This window comes from Temnothorax nylanderi, unplaced genomic scaffold (genome assembly GCF_030848795.1).
Source record: "Temnothorax nylanderi isolate EJ_2023f unplaced genomic scaffold, tnyl_v1.0 TNYL_tig0445_pilon, whole genome shotgun sequence".
NCBI lineage: Eukaryota > Metazoa > Arthropoda > Insecta > Hymenoptera > Formicidae > Temnothorax > Temnothorax nylanderi.
In genome coordinates this window covers 98,966-110,230 of record NW_027249507.1, presented here as the reverse complement: position 1 = coordinate 110,230, position 11,265 = coordinate 98,966, and the positions used below count along the sequence as shown (strand labels likewise).

The following is an 11,265-nucleotide window of genomic DNA, read 5'->3' as shown; positions in this document are numbered from 1 at the left end:
TCAAAAAATTGAAAGAAATTCTTAAAAGTATTATTTCATACTTTTGAAAGCTTCTTTATTTGTTAATTTTTTCATTTTTTATTCTTTTTAGAGCTTTTTTTAAAGTCCGTCCTATTTAAAAAAAAATTTACGTTGAGTCATTGCGTGACAAGAAAAAGCAAATTTTTTTTTCTTTAAATTTTTAAACAATAATTGATATAACTGATGCTATAATCATGATCACATCAACGATGAAGATAGCTACAGCGTGTTTTATGTAATATATGATTCTTTTATTCTTTATGATTAAGATATCATAAAGTTAAAAAAAATAGAAGGAAGAAAAAAATAAAAAAAAGGAAAGAGGAGAGCCAAGAGGCAGAAAAAAGGAGAGAGAGGAAGAGGAAGAGGGGGAAAGAGAGAGAGAGAGAGGGGGGGGATAGCAAGAAAGAGAGGGAGAAGAAAGGGAGGAAGGGTAGAGGGGGAGAGGGGAGAGAGAAAGGGAGAGAGGGAGAGCGAGAGAGAGAGAGGAGAGAATTAGTGAGAATAAGAAAAAATGGCTGCAAAATGCGAAAAGAGACAGAATTAGGACGACAGGATATGAAATTTAAGAGAATAGATGAGAATAAAATTGAATAATAGGACATGAACAAAAATCAGAGAGAATCAGAGAAGATAAAAAGAATGGGAGAAATAAAGAGAAGACAATGAGCGAAAATAAAGCATTATGAGTGAGAACAAATAAGAATAAAAAAGAATGAGAGAAGGTAAAGCAGTAAAATGCAATAAAATTAGAAAAATGATGCAGAATAGATGAGAAAGAAGGAAACTATACAAAGACAGTGGAAGGAGACTACATAAAGATAGTGATGGAAAGAACGTAATTGAGAGTGAATCAACAAATTAAATAAAACAAAATGAGATAAAATGAGAGAGAATGAGTAAGAATGAAAAAGATTGAAAAAGTACAAGGGAGTCTGAAAAATAAAATAATATGTGATTAATTAATAAGAGAGGGAGAGGGACTTTTGGTGTAGGAGGCGGTGGAAGCGGGGTGGTTAGCAAGCGCGATAGAGAGCGAAAAATAAAGCATAGAGTGAGATTAGGAGTAGTAGCAGAGAGGAGAGTAGTGGTGGAGGGAAGGGAGAGGTGGCGAAGGCGGTGGAAGTGGTGGCGAGAAGCAAGGAAGGGTAGAAGAGGAGATGTTAGTTAGTAACGGTGTGTGGTTCAGAAAGAGGTTAGGGACACCTTAGAGAAAAAGTGAAGTTTGGCAGGCGGTTGAGAGGTGGGTGACATCGCGGGTGAAGAGTAAGAAAGGCTGAGAGAACAGGTAGTGACATCTCGGAGAGAGAAGGGAAGGAGTAGGGCGGCGGTAGATTTGAAGCGAGATAGCGAGAAAAGGAGACGATAGAATAAAGAAGGTGAGAGGAAGGCAGGGGATAAAAAGGAGAGTAGAGGGATGAAAAAGGAAATTGAGGGAAAGGATAAAGCGGATATGGATAATTATTTTAACAGAAAAGGAGAGGAAGGGGGAAGAGGAGAAAGGAAAAGGCGTTTAAAAGGAGTAGAAAATGGTGAGATCGCCAGAGGGTAAAGAACAGATGATAAGGATAATGAGTTAAAATGCTGGAGGAAATACGGAAAATTAAAGAAGAACAGAAAGAGAGGGTAGAAGGTAGAAAGCAAGAAAGAGAAAGAAATGATAAAAATGAGATTAAGAAGATGAGGGCGGATTGGGAGAAAGAAAGGTGAAATGGCAGAAGGAAGGGAGGAATTGAAGAAGGAGATAGAAGAGTTGAAAGAAAGACTGGAGAGTATAGAGAAGGAAAAAGATGGAAGGAAGGAAGGGCAGGGAGAAGTGAAAGAGGAAGGAAAGTAAGAGATAGGAAAAGAGATAAAGCAATGGAAGTGAAAGTAAGAGAGCTAGAAAGGTTGGGGAGAGTTAGAAGAGACGAGACAGAAGGAGAAACAATATAGTAGTAAAAGGGTGGAGGTGGAAGAGGGAATGCTAAAAGAAGCGGTAGAGAAGATATGGCTAGATATGGGGGTGAGGGAGAAATAGAGGAGGTAAAAGAGATAGGAAGTAAGACGAAGAAAGAGAAGAAAATGGTTTTAATTAGGTTAAAAGATAGAGAAAGAAAAAGAGAGGTAATGCAGAGGAAGAATGTGTTGAAAGGAAGGATGGAAAGAATAGAGGATGACATGACCTTGAAGGAAAGAAAAATGTAATGGAGCCTGTAGAGGATAGCTGAGAAGGAGAGAAGGAATAGGAGAGAGCTTGGGTAAAGTACGGAAAGATTGGATAGAGGGAAGTGGTGGAGTTGGGATGAGGAAAAAGAAGTGAAAAGAGGTAAAGTAGGGGAGAATGGGGAAAGGGGGAAGAAAGGAATGCAGGAGAAATGGAAGGAGGAGGGAAAGAACAGGAAGGAAGCCTAAAGATAGGCTTTTGGAATGTAGCGGGAGTGAAGAAAAACAAGAAGGGTTTGGGAAAGGATAAAAGAGTGGGATATCGTGAGGTTGGTGGAGACGTGGCTGGAACAGGAGAATGGGAGAAAATGAAGAATAGGGTGCCAAGGAGTTCAACTGGAGTATACAGGGTGCAAGGAAAGAAAGAGTTGGAAGAAAAGGAAGAGCAATAGGTGGAATAATGATGGGAGTCAGAAAAGGTTAGAAGAGGAAGAAGAATGGGTGGAGAAGGAGAGTTCAATGATTAGAGAAGTAAGATGGAAGAAGGAGAAATGGAGATTGGCAACAGTTTACGTAAGCGGCAACTTGGATAAGATGATGGGTAAGATAAAATCGGTAAAAGAGGGGGAAGGGAGAGAGGAGAGATGGATATTGGGGGGCGATTTCAATGCGAGAACAGGGGAGAAAGGAGCGCTAGAGGATGGAGAAGAGGGAGTTGTTGAAAGAAAATCAAAAGATAAAATGATAAATAGGTAGGGGGAAGGGCTGATTAGATGGATGGAAGAGGAAGGATGGGAAATTATGAACGGAGCAAAGGAGGGAGATGAGGAGGGGGAGGTGACTTTTACAGGAGGAAGGGGGGAAACCGTGATCAATTACGCAATAGGAGTTAGAAAAGCTTGGGAAAGAGTGACAAGATTGGAGATGGGGTGTGAGGTAGATTCGGATCACCAATCAGTAGCAGTACGGGTGGACAAAGGGGGGGGGGTTGGTGAGAGGAGAGGGACAATAGCGGAGGGAGAGAGGTGGGTTTAAAAGACGGACTGGTCGAAAGAGGCAAGAGAGGAGTTTAGAAGAAGGACGGAGGAGGTAGAAATAGGTAGGGGGGCAATAGATAAAGAGGTCGAAAAGTTGACAAAAAGAATTAAGATGGAAGTAAGGGTGAGAAGAGTAAAAAGAGGGGCAGAAGGAAAGGGAGTATGGTGGGATGGGGACTGTAGGAAGAAGAGGGAGGAGGTAGAAAAGTTATTAAGAGACTGGAAAAGAGGGAAGAAAACACAAAGAAGATCATAAGAGAAGAAAGAAGGAGTATAAGGAAATGTGTGAGGAAAAAGGAAGAAAAAAGGGAAATCTGCTGAAAGAGGCAAGAGAGGCGAGAACAGAGAAGCAGGTGTGGGAAGTAATAAACAAGGAAAGGAGAAGAAGGGTAGAAATTAATAAGGAGATAACAATAGAGGAGTGGGATAAATACTTTAGGGTGATGTTAGAAGGAACGGAATACAAGCGAAGGCTTGGAGAAGGAGAGGAGGGAGAGTAAGGGGCGGAGGGGGAAGTGGAGAAAGAGAAGGAGATAGGATGGGAGGAAGTAGAGAGAGTGCTGAAAGGGCTGAAAAAGGTAAAGCGGCGGGAGAGGACGAGATAGGAAATGAAGTGTGGAGTTATGGGGGAAGTGGTTTAAGAAAGGCGTTATGGGAAGTATGCAGGAGAGTATGGAAAGGAGAGGGTTTTCCAGAGCGGCGTGGAAGGACGGAGTAGTCGTTCCGATAGCGAAAAAGAGGGGCAAAAGAGGTGAGTGAGCATAGAGGGATTACGCTGATGCCGACGGCGTACAAAGTGTACGCGTCGATATTAGCAAATAGGTTGAGGGAAGAGATGGTGGAGAAGGGGATGATTCCAGAAAGCCAAGCAGGGTTTAGGAAGAGGAGAGGAGTGGTGGACAACCTTTACACACTGAATTATGCGATAGGGAAGCGATTAAAGAGGAAAAAGAAGGTAGTGGCTGCTTTTGTCGATCTAAGGGCAGCATTTGATTCAGTGGACAGGAGGGTTTTGGGAAGATGTCTGAAAAAACCATGGGTGAGTGAGAGGTTGGGAAAGAGGATCATGGAAATATACGAGAAAACAAGGAGTGTAGTGAGGGTGGAGGAAAGATACGGAAGGAAATTTTGGATAGCGAGAGGGGTAAACGGAAAAATTAACAGAGCCGATCAGGATTTAAACTCGAAACCTTTCATTTTCTACCTTCGTAGTCTGTTACTGTGTGTGTCTTGACAATTGCTTTACCCCACATAGCAAAATGTTGGCAGTATGCCGACAGCATGCCAGTAAATTTATCTCATAATTTCGCAGCAAGATCTTCTTATGCTGTGTTTTTTATTCTATTCGATTTGATTTTTACTACCTTATAATCTGTTTTATCAATAAGAATGCCAGTTTACGTTGCATCTCAATTTTATATTTAAATATAAAACTGCATTATGAGAAAAATAAAAAAAAAGAAAATTTAATTAAATAGTTTTATTTAATAATAGTTTTAGGACGTTACAAACATGTAAAATGATCTAATATTATCAATAATATATTCACTATTATTTAAACTGTACAATTAGTAAAAGAAGTTGGGTAAATTTTATTTTTAATAATTGCTTTTGAATGATTCGTTTTTAGCAGATTTTATATATAAAAATCAATAAATGTATGAAGTATGGGTTTTTACGTCTTTAATTATATAAGTAAATTAGGTCCTCATCAGCATAATAATATGATATGATGAATTTTTCTTAAACGATAGGTTTAAACGATGGTTGCTGTAACTTCCGCAAATTTTAAAATATCGAGATAAATTTTTTTTTAATAATAGAATATCATGTATTTAAAAATTTTTTTTGAATTTTTTGAGAAATGTTTATTTTCGCTGTAACTTCCGCAAATTTTGAGATATTGGTCTGTTTCAAATTTCATTAAAATTTTCAGTCTTTTCTACCCCTATTTCATATATAACTCATTAAGATTTGGTTGATTAGATCTAATTTTGTAAAGTTTTTATGTTTGTACGCATTCTCTGATATTTAAAAATCTGTATCTCATGAAGTAATAAACCAAATCTCTCTTAATGAATTATATTTGAAATAGGGGTAGAAAGACTAAATTAAATATAATTAGAAAATTACAGTGTATTGATACTATACGATAATCTTTCATTAGTAAATGTTCAAAGAACGTTCTTTTCTATTTTCCGACAGATAAATTTTTAATTAAAAAAAATGGTGCAAATTAGAAATTTGCACGTTGCTTCCTCATCATTTCAAAGAGAGGAAATTAGAAATTAGCACATTGCTTAATCAACATTTAAAGACGCACACACATAAGCTTCCTCTATGAGGAATCTAAAATAATAAATAGTAATTGCATTAAATAAAATACAATAAGAGGAACTTTGTGTGTGTCTTTAAATGTTGATTAAGCAATATGCTAATTTCTAATTTGTACCATTTTTTTTATTATATTGTATATATAAAATATTGTACTAGATATGATCATTGTTGTATTAGTTGTTCCACTGTACTGGAAAAGTAATGTGTACAATTAAGTCTTAAGCTACAACTACATCTATCGTAATGTTCACCGTAAGCGATCGTAACGCTCATCGTAATCGCTATCGTAAGCTCATCGTATGAGTTGATTCAGCTTGAACTCTTTACGTAACTTGTCAGCTTTCTCGACGTGTGAAAAAAAATGTGTTATAGATATATTATACATAGATATACGGTTTATATACGACGGCTTCATTGCTTACGACCACGATCAAAGCGTTACGATAGATGAGTTGTAGCTTTAATAATGATAAGGTCCACCAATGGCGATCATGAACTCATTTATATACATATATATTATAAAAGCTTCACGTTTCGTCAGAGTACACTTTTGAAATATATTAATTTCGCAACACTGTATCGATGGTTTTTCGTAATTAATACTTCCATTTTTTAAATAAATTATTTATAATATTTACGTCATTCACAACTTTATTTATAATATAAATGAAAAATGTAGAATGAATTAATGTAACTTTAAAAAAATTGATATTAACTGTATTTTTTCTAAGTTTTCTTAATTTAATGTGCTAAAAGGGATCATGAAATTTAATTTTTAAGTAATAATATGTATAATTAATGCTATAATTTATAATTATTTCAATAATAATATAATTATAACTATAATAAATTATAAAGAAATTTATTTGTTGTGTACAATTGTTACATTTTTTTTACAATCAAGGTTTTATAAAATAAAGAGAAGAAGCAGAAAAGAAATAAAACTTAAAAAAATTAATTTTGATCGAGAAGTAGATGTGTCTTGAGTCGATATGTATCGCGCTGTCGATATGTATTATTACTATCACTTTTCCGCGCGAGAGTGGTTGGTTCATTAAGATGTCGGCGAGTTCGATAAATAAAGAAATAAAGAAAAACAAAGAAATAAAGAAGAATAAGTAAATAAATAAATAAATAGATAAATATAAATAAAAACAAAATATTAGAGATAGTAAAAATAAAAAAAAGGATGGCGGTAGAAAAGATTAAATAAAGAATGGAAGAAGAGATAGTGAAGAAAAAGGGAGAGCGGGAGAAGGAAAAGCAAAGGAGGTATAGTGGGATAAAGAATGTGAAGAGTAAGGTGGAAAAAAGAAATATGGGAAAGAAAGACGAATATGTAATAGATTATCTTTCGATAAATAAAGAAAAAAAATAAGAAAATTAATAACAAAGAACGAGTATGTGATAGATTATCTTTCAATAAATAAAATAAAAAAATAAAGAAAATTAGAGGTAGTGGTGGAAATATTGAAAAAATGGAAGAAGAGATAATTAGTGAAGAAAAAGGAAGAATGGGAGAAGTAAAAGCAGAGGGGATAACAAATGTGAAGTGTAAGAAAAAAAAAGAAAAATAAGAGCCGAGGAAGCGAAGTGTGATAAGTCTTATGCGAGAAGTAAAAAGAAAGAAGAAAACAAAATATGGAGAGACAGATGTGTGAAGTGAGCGGAGAGAAAAAAAAGAAACAAGTGGTGGCGAATGGACATTGGCACAGTGGATGAGAAAGGGAATACATTTTAACGGAGAGAAATGGTGATGTGGGACGAGTGTTTTAAGGTGAATGGAACGGAAAAAGTTTGGACGTGAAAGCGCGCGCGTAGCGCGCGCTGCGTGCTAGTCTATAATAAAAAAAGTCATGGAGACGCGAGAAGTTGTTGTTTGGAGTCGAATATCTCGCACGTAGTGTTGCCGCTTTTCCGCGTGCGTGATTGGCTGGCGCGCGGTCGAGATTGACGGCGCGATCGAGATTGCGGCGAGTTTGGCGAGTTTCGCGTGTGTAAATCGTGCGATGTGACGTGTGTGGCGTGTGTTCGCGTGGTGTTTTGCGAGGTTAGTAGGATTTTTTATTATATAATAAATATAATTCACTATTATATATAAATATTTATTGATAAAATATTGGTAAATAAATATATATAAATTATATTATACATTAATATCTTTTAACGCAATGACGTGTGCTCGCGTGGTGTCTCGCGAGGTTAGAATTTTATATAAATATACATGATATTATTAGTAAATAAATAAATATATATAAATTATATTTTACATATTAATAGGTGCTTTACATTTTTACATCAAAACTCAGATAAGTTCTCACTTGTGACGTCGTTCTAGCCTTTTTGGCAATTAATGAATAATAAAGACAGAATGACATCACAAGTGAGAATTATCTGAGTTTTGATGTAAATGGAAAGTAACTATTATCTTTTAACGTCATCTATAATGTTTCAATATTTATTGCTTGTTCGTACAAATCTAATCTAAGGTATACGTTACAGTAATTATAGATTTTTGATACAGACAGTAAATTATATTTATCTTTGTAATCATATATTTTATATATATAAGCAGATGTAATAATTACTGTTTTTGCATTATGTAAATTTGCCTTATTTTAGATATACCGATGAATTTAATGTTCGAGAAGATCTGATGGGATTAGCTATTAGTGCTCATGGTGCAAATATTCAACAAGCGTGAAAAGTTGATGACATTACAAATATAGTTGGAAGAAAATTCATGCATATTTAAGATATATAGAGAGGTAATAATAAAAATTATTATCGCTTGTATTATTTCGAAATTGTTTTATAAAAGTTTATTAAGATTACGTAGAGATATTTTGGACAGCAGTGAAGATTGCGTTCGGGGCTTTACTGTCAAGAGGTGGTTATCAGAGAAGTAATTTAGGATATATGAGTGGCAGACAAAGTCATCTTCCAACCTAGCGTAGAGATCGCAGAGATGAATATCGTCGTACTACCGATGACGAAGACACTGTTTTAGACAGCCAAGATGTTTCAAGCATTGATAAAGGTAATAATAATAATACTTATTGATCACGCGCGTGTGTGTGTGCGTGCGTGCGCGTGTACACGTGCGCGTGTACACGTGTGCGTGTGTACGCGTGTGAAAGACGTGCTTGATCGGTAGGCTGACGCGCATATTTGTATATGTATATGAATACATTTAGAGTTAATCTATATACATTTGTTTAGGCAGTAATGCCGGCCCGTGCGACCAATCGACCATGAATAGCAAGGAAGGAACACCCGCGAACGACGTATCCATATCTAACAACAGTTCTCAGGGACCTAAAGGCCAAAGAGAACATCGGTCTCGTCCTCCTCATATGCAGCAGAGCAATAAGCCTAAAGAAACTCTGATTAATGGTACCAGTGATTAAGCAATTACGTTGCGTCGTCACCAATTGCCAATCGCTACTAACGTTGCTACGTTACACCTGATGAGAATTATTAACTCCCAGCACGTAACATGACGCATACCGACGCAAGGATTACACGATTATAGAACGCGTCATGATTAGTCTACACTCGTTGTTAAGACTGTTTGTTACCGACATAAGAATACGACAGTTATTTAAGAAATCGTCATTCTCCTTAAACACATTTAAGGACACATAATATTAATATCCATGCATGGTTTAGTTTAATGATGGTAATTACACTGTCATGTTTGATATACGGATATATTTATTGGGAGATAGAGGAGTAGCATTTGGTAAGAAGGATTTCCTGTTTGTGAAACTGTGCCTCATTTTTATACTAAGCTCTCCTAACTTATGTGGATGTATCGTATGGTACACCTTGGTCACTTGTTAACGTTTAACGATCCAATATTAGGTTGGATAACGCGCGGTTTGTACGTCAATTATCGCTCTGGATAGATTTTTCATCTAGATATGTCGCTCAGTACTTACACAATATATACAATTTGGTATTCGTAGTGTGATGTTCTGGTATCGAGTTTATTTAATTTAGCTTGATAGTGTCTTAATCCGATGGGCAAATTATTCAACATACTTTTCACGAATGTTCCGTATTGAGGTAAAATATGTATTGTTGCTTTGATACTTTATCACTTTATTACTCGACCCAATAATCTCGTCGATTACTTTGATACGCGCTATCGGAGGTGATTATGAAAACCGAAAAATGAATGTGACATAACTAAGATGTAACTCGATGCGGTACAAGGAAAATGGATTTCTGTTATTATTTAATCGTAACAATGGTAGGCGGCAGCTTCAAGAAATTCTGGTTCAAAGGTGTTCCCAATGATGTTCCTTTCTATTTACTTGAGAAAATTGAGTTTTTGATTTACGATTATTAGTAGAGTTATTTAACAACACTAGATTTTTACGTTTCAAAGCTGTGTTGATTAATAACATTATGATGATGACGAAAATGACTTGTTTGAATTTAACACGGTCAGATGTGCACAAGGAATCGATTTTTATTTCTGAATACACTTTTCACGTAATTAAGCGTCTTTTCTTTCTTTTTTTTCTCTTTTTTTCCTTTTCTTTTAATTATTATATATATATTTTTTTACTTTTACTACAGTCTAAGCATACACTATATCAAACTTTAGAATTCGATATCGAGTTTTTTTCTGCATTGTTTCGTATGATTTAAAAAGAAAGTAAACGTATACTTAGTAATACTAATGTATGATGTACCAGAGAGAAAGAATGATACATGTTTTATGATATCTAGCTAAAGTACAGACTTAGCGCATACCTTTATTACTATAATAATACTTAGTGGAAATGTGGATGTCTGAACAAATAAACTAGCTTTACTATACTAAGCTATAAAATAGATATGATCAATTGTTTTAAATTGATTATCAACATTTATTAAAAATCAGTTATCAATTTAAAACAGTTGTTTCTTCTTCCGGATATGATAATAACTAATAGGACGTATCTCATGAATTTTGCAAAAACACATGGCGGTTGATGCAATATATCGACACCTAACAAAATAGCTGTCATTTTATCTGAATATTCTTATGGTAGCCAAAAAACTGAGATATTCTCTAACTTGCTTGTTTCCGATATATTTGTATTGATTGTAATTTGATCAAAATTTAAAAATAAATCATTTCTGTACGTAAACTGGCAATTAGTACAATAAACCTTGAATTTCCTTTAATATAAACGATGCGATATATGAATACGATTATGAGCTTATTTTGATCAAACTTAAGGCCATTGCACGTAACAAAGATTCAGCCATAATCGTAAGGTCGTAAAAAAATAAACCAATCATAATCGATTATTCTCCTTGCGTTTGAAGAATAATCGAGTGTGATTGGTCTATTTTCTTATGGCCTTACAATTATGACTAATGGCTTCTGCCCACAGGACGCGGAAACGCTTGCTGCGCAGCAAGGAGCGACGCGGTAACCAAGCAACGTGTCACTTTTCTGTAAGAACCAAAAGTTTATTAGCTACCGTGTCGCTTCTTGCCGCGCGGCAAGCGTTTCCGTGTTCTGTGGGCAGAAGCCATAAAAGTCTATCCAGACAAACTTGCATAGGTGCATAACCATATGCATAAAGAAACGGATTGGTCTATTTCCTTATGCACATGCATACGGACCAATCAATTCTCTTATGCTTATGTTTATGCGCTATGCAAGTTTGTCTGGATTGACCTTTAAACTTTGTTATGTGCAACAGCCTTTAAGGGCCCG

At 35.5% G+C, this 11,265-nt stretch overlaps 1 long non-coding RNA gene across 5 annotated transcripts; it reads left to right on the top strand.

Annotated features, from left to right (window-relative positions):
• The first annotated feature begins 6,393 nt into the window (after positions 1-6,393).
• Positions 6,394-10,687, top strand: LOC139782844 (uncharacterized). 5 transcript variants are annotated; one of them, XR_011721015.1, is made up of 4 exons: positions 6,394-7,590; positions 8,163-8,308; positions 8,398-8,580; positions 8,763-10,687. It is a non-coding gene; the product is annotated as an uncharacterized lncRNA (long non-coding RNA). The 5 variants fall into 5 exon arrangements; XR_011721012.1 differs by having other exon boundaries at positions 8,395-8,580; XR_011721013.1 differs by having other exon boundaries at positions 8,380-8,580.
• Positions 10,688-11,265: the final 578 nt, after the last annotated feature.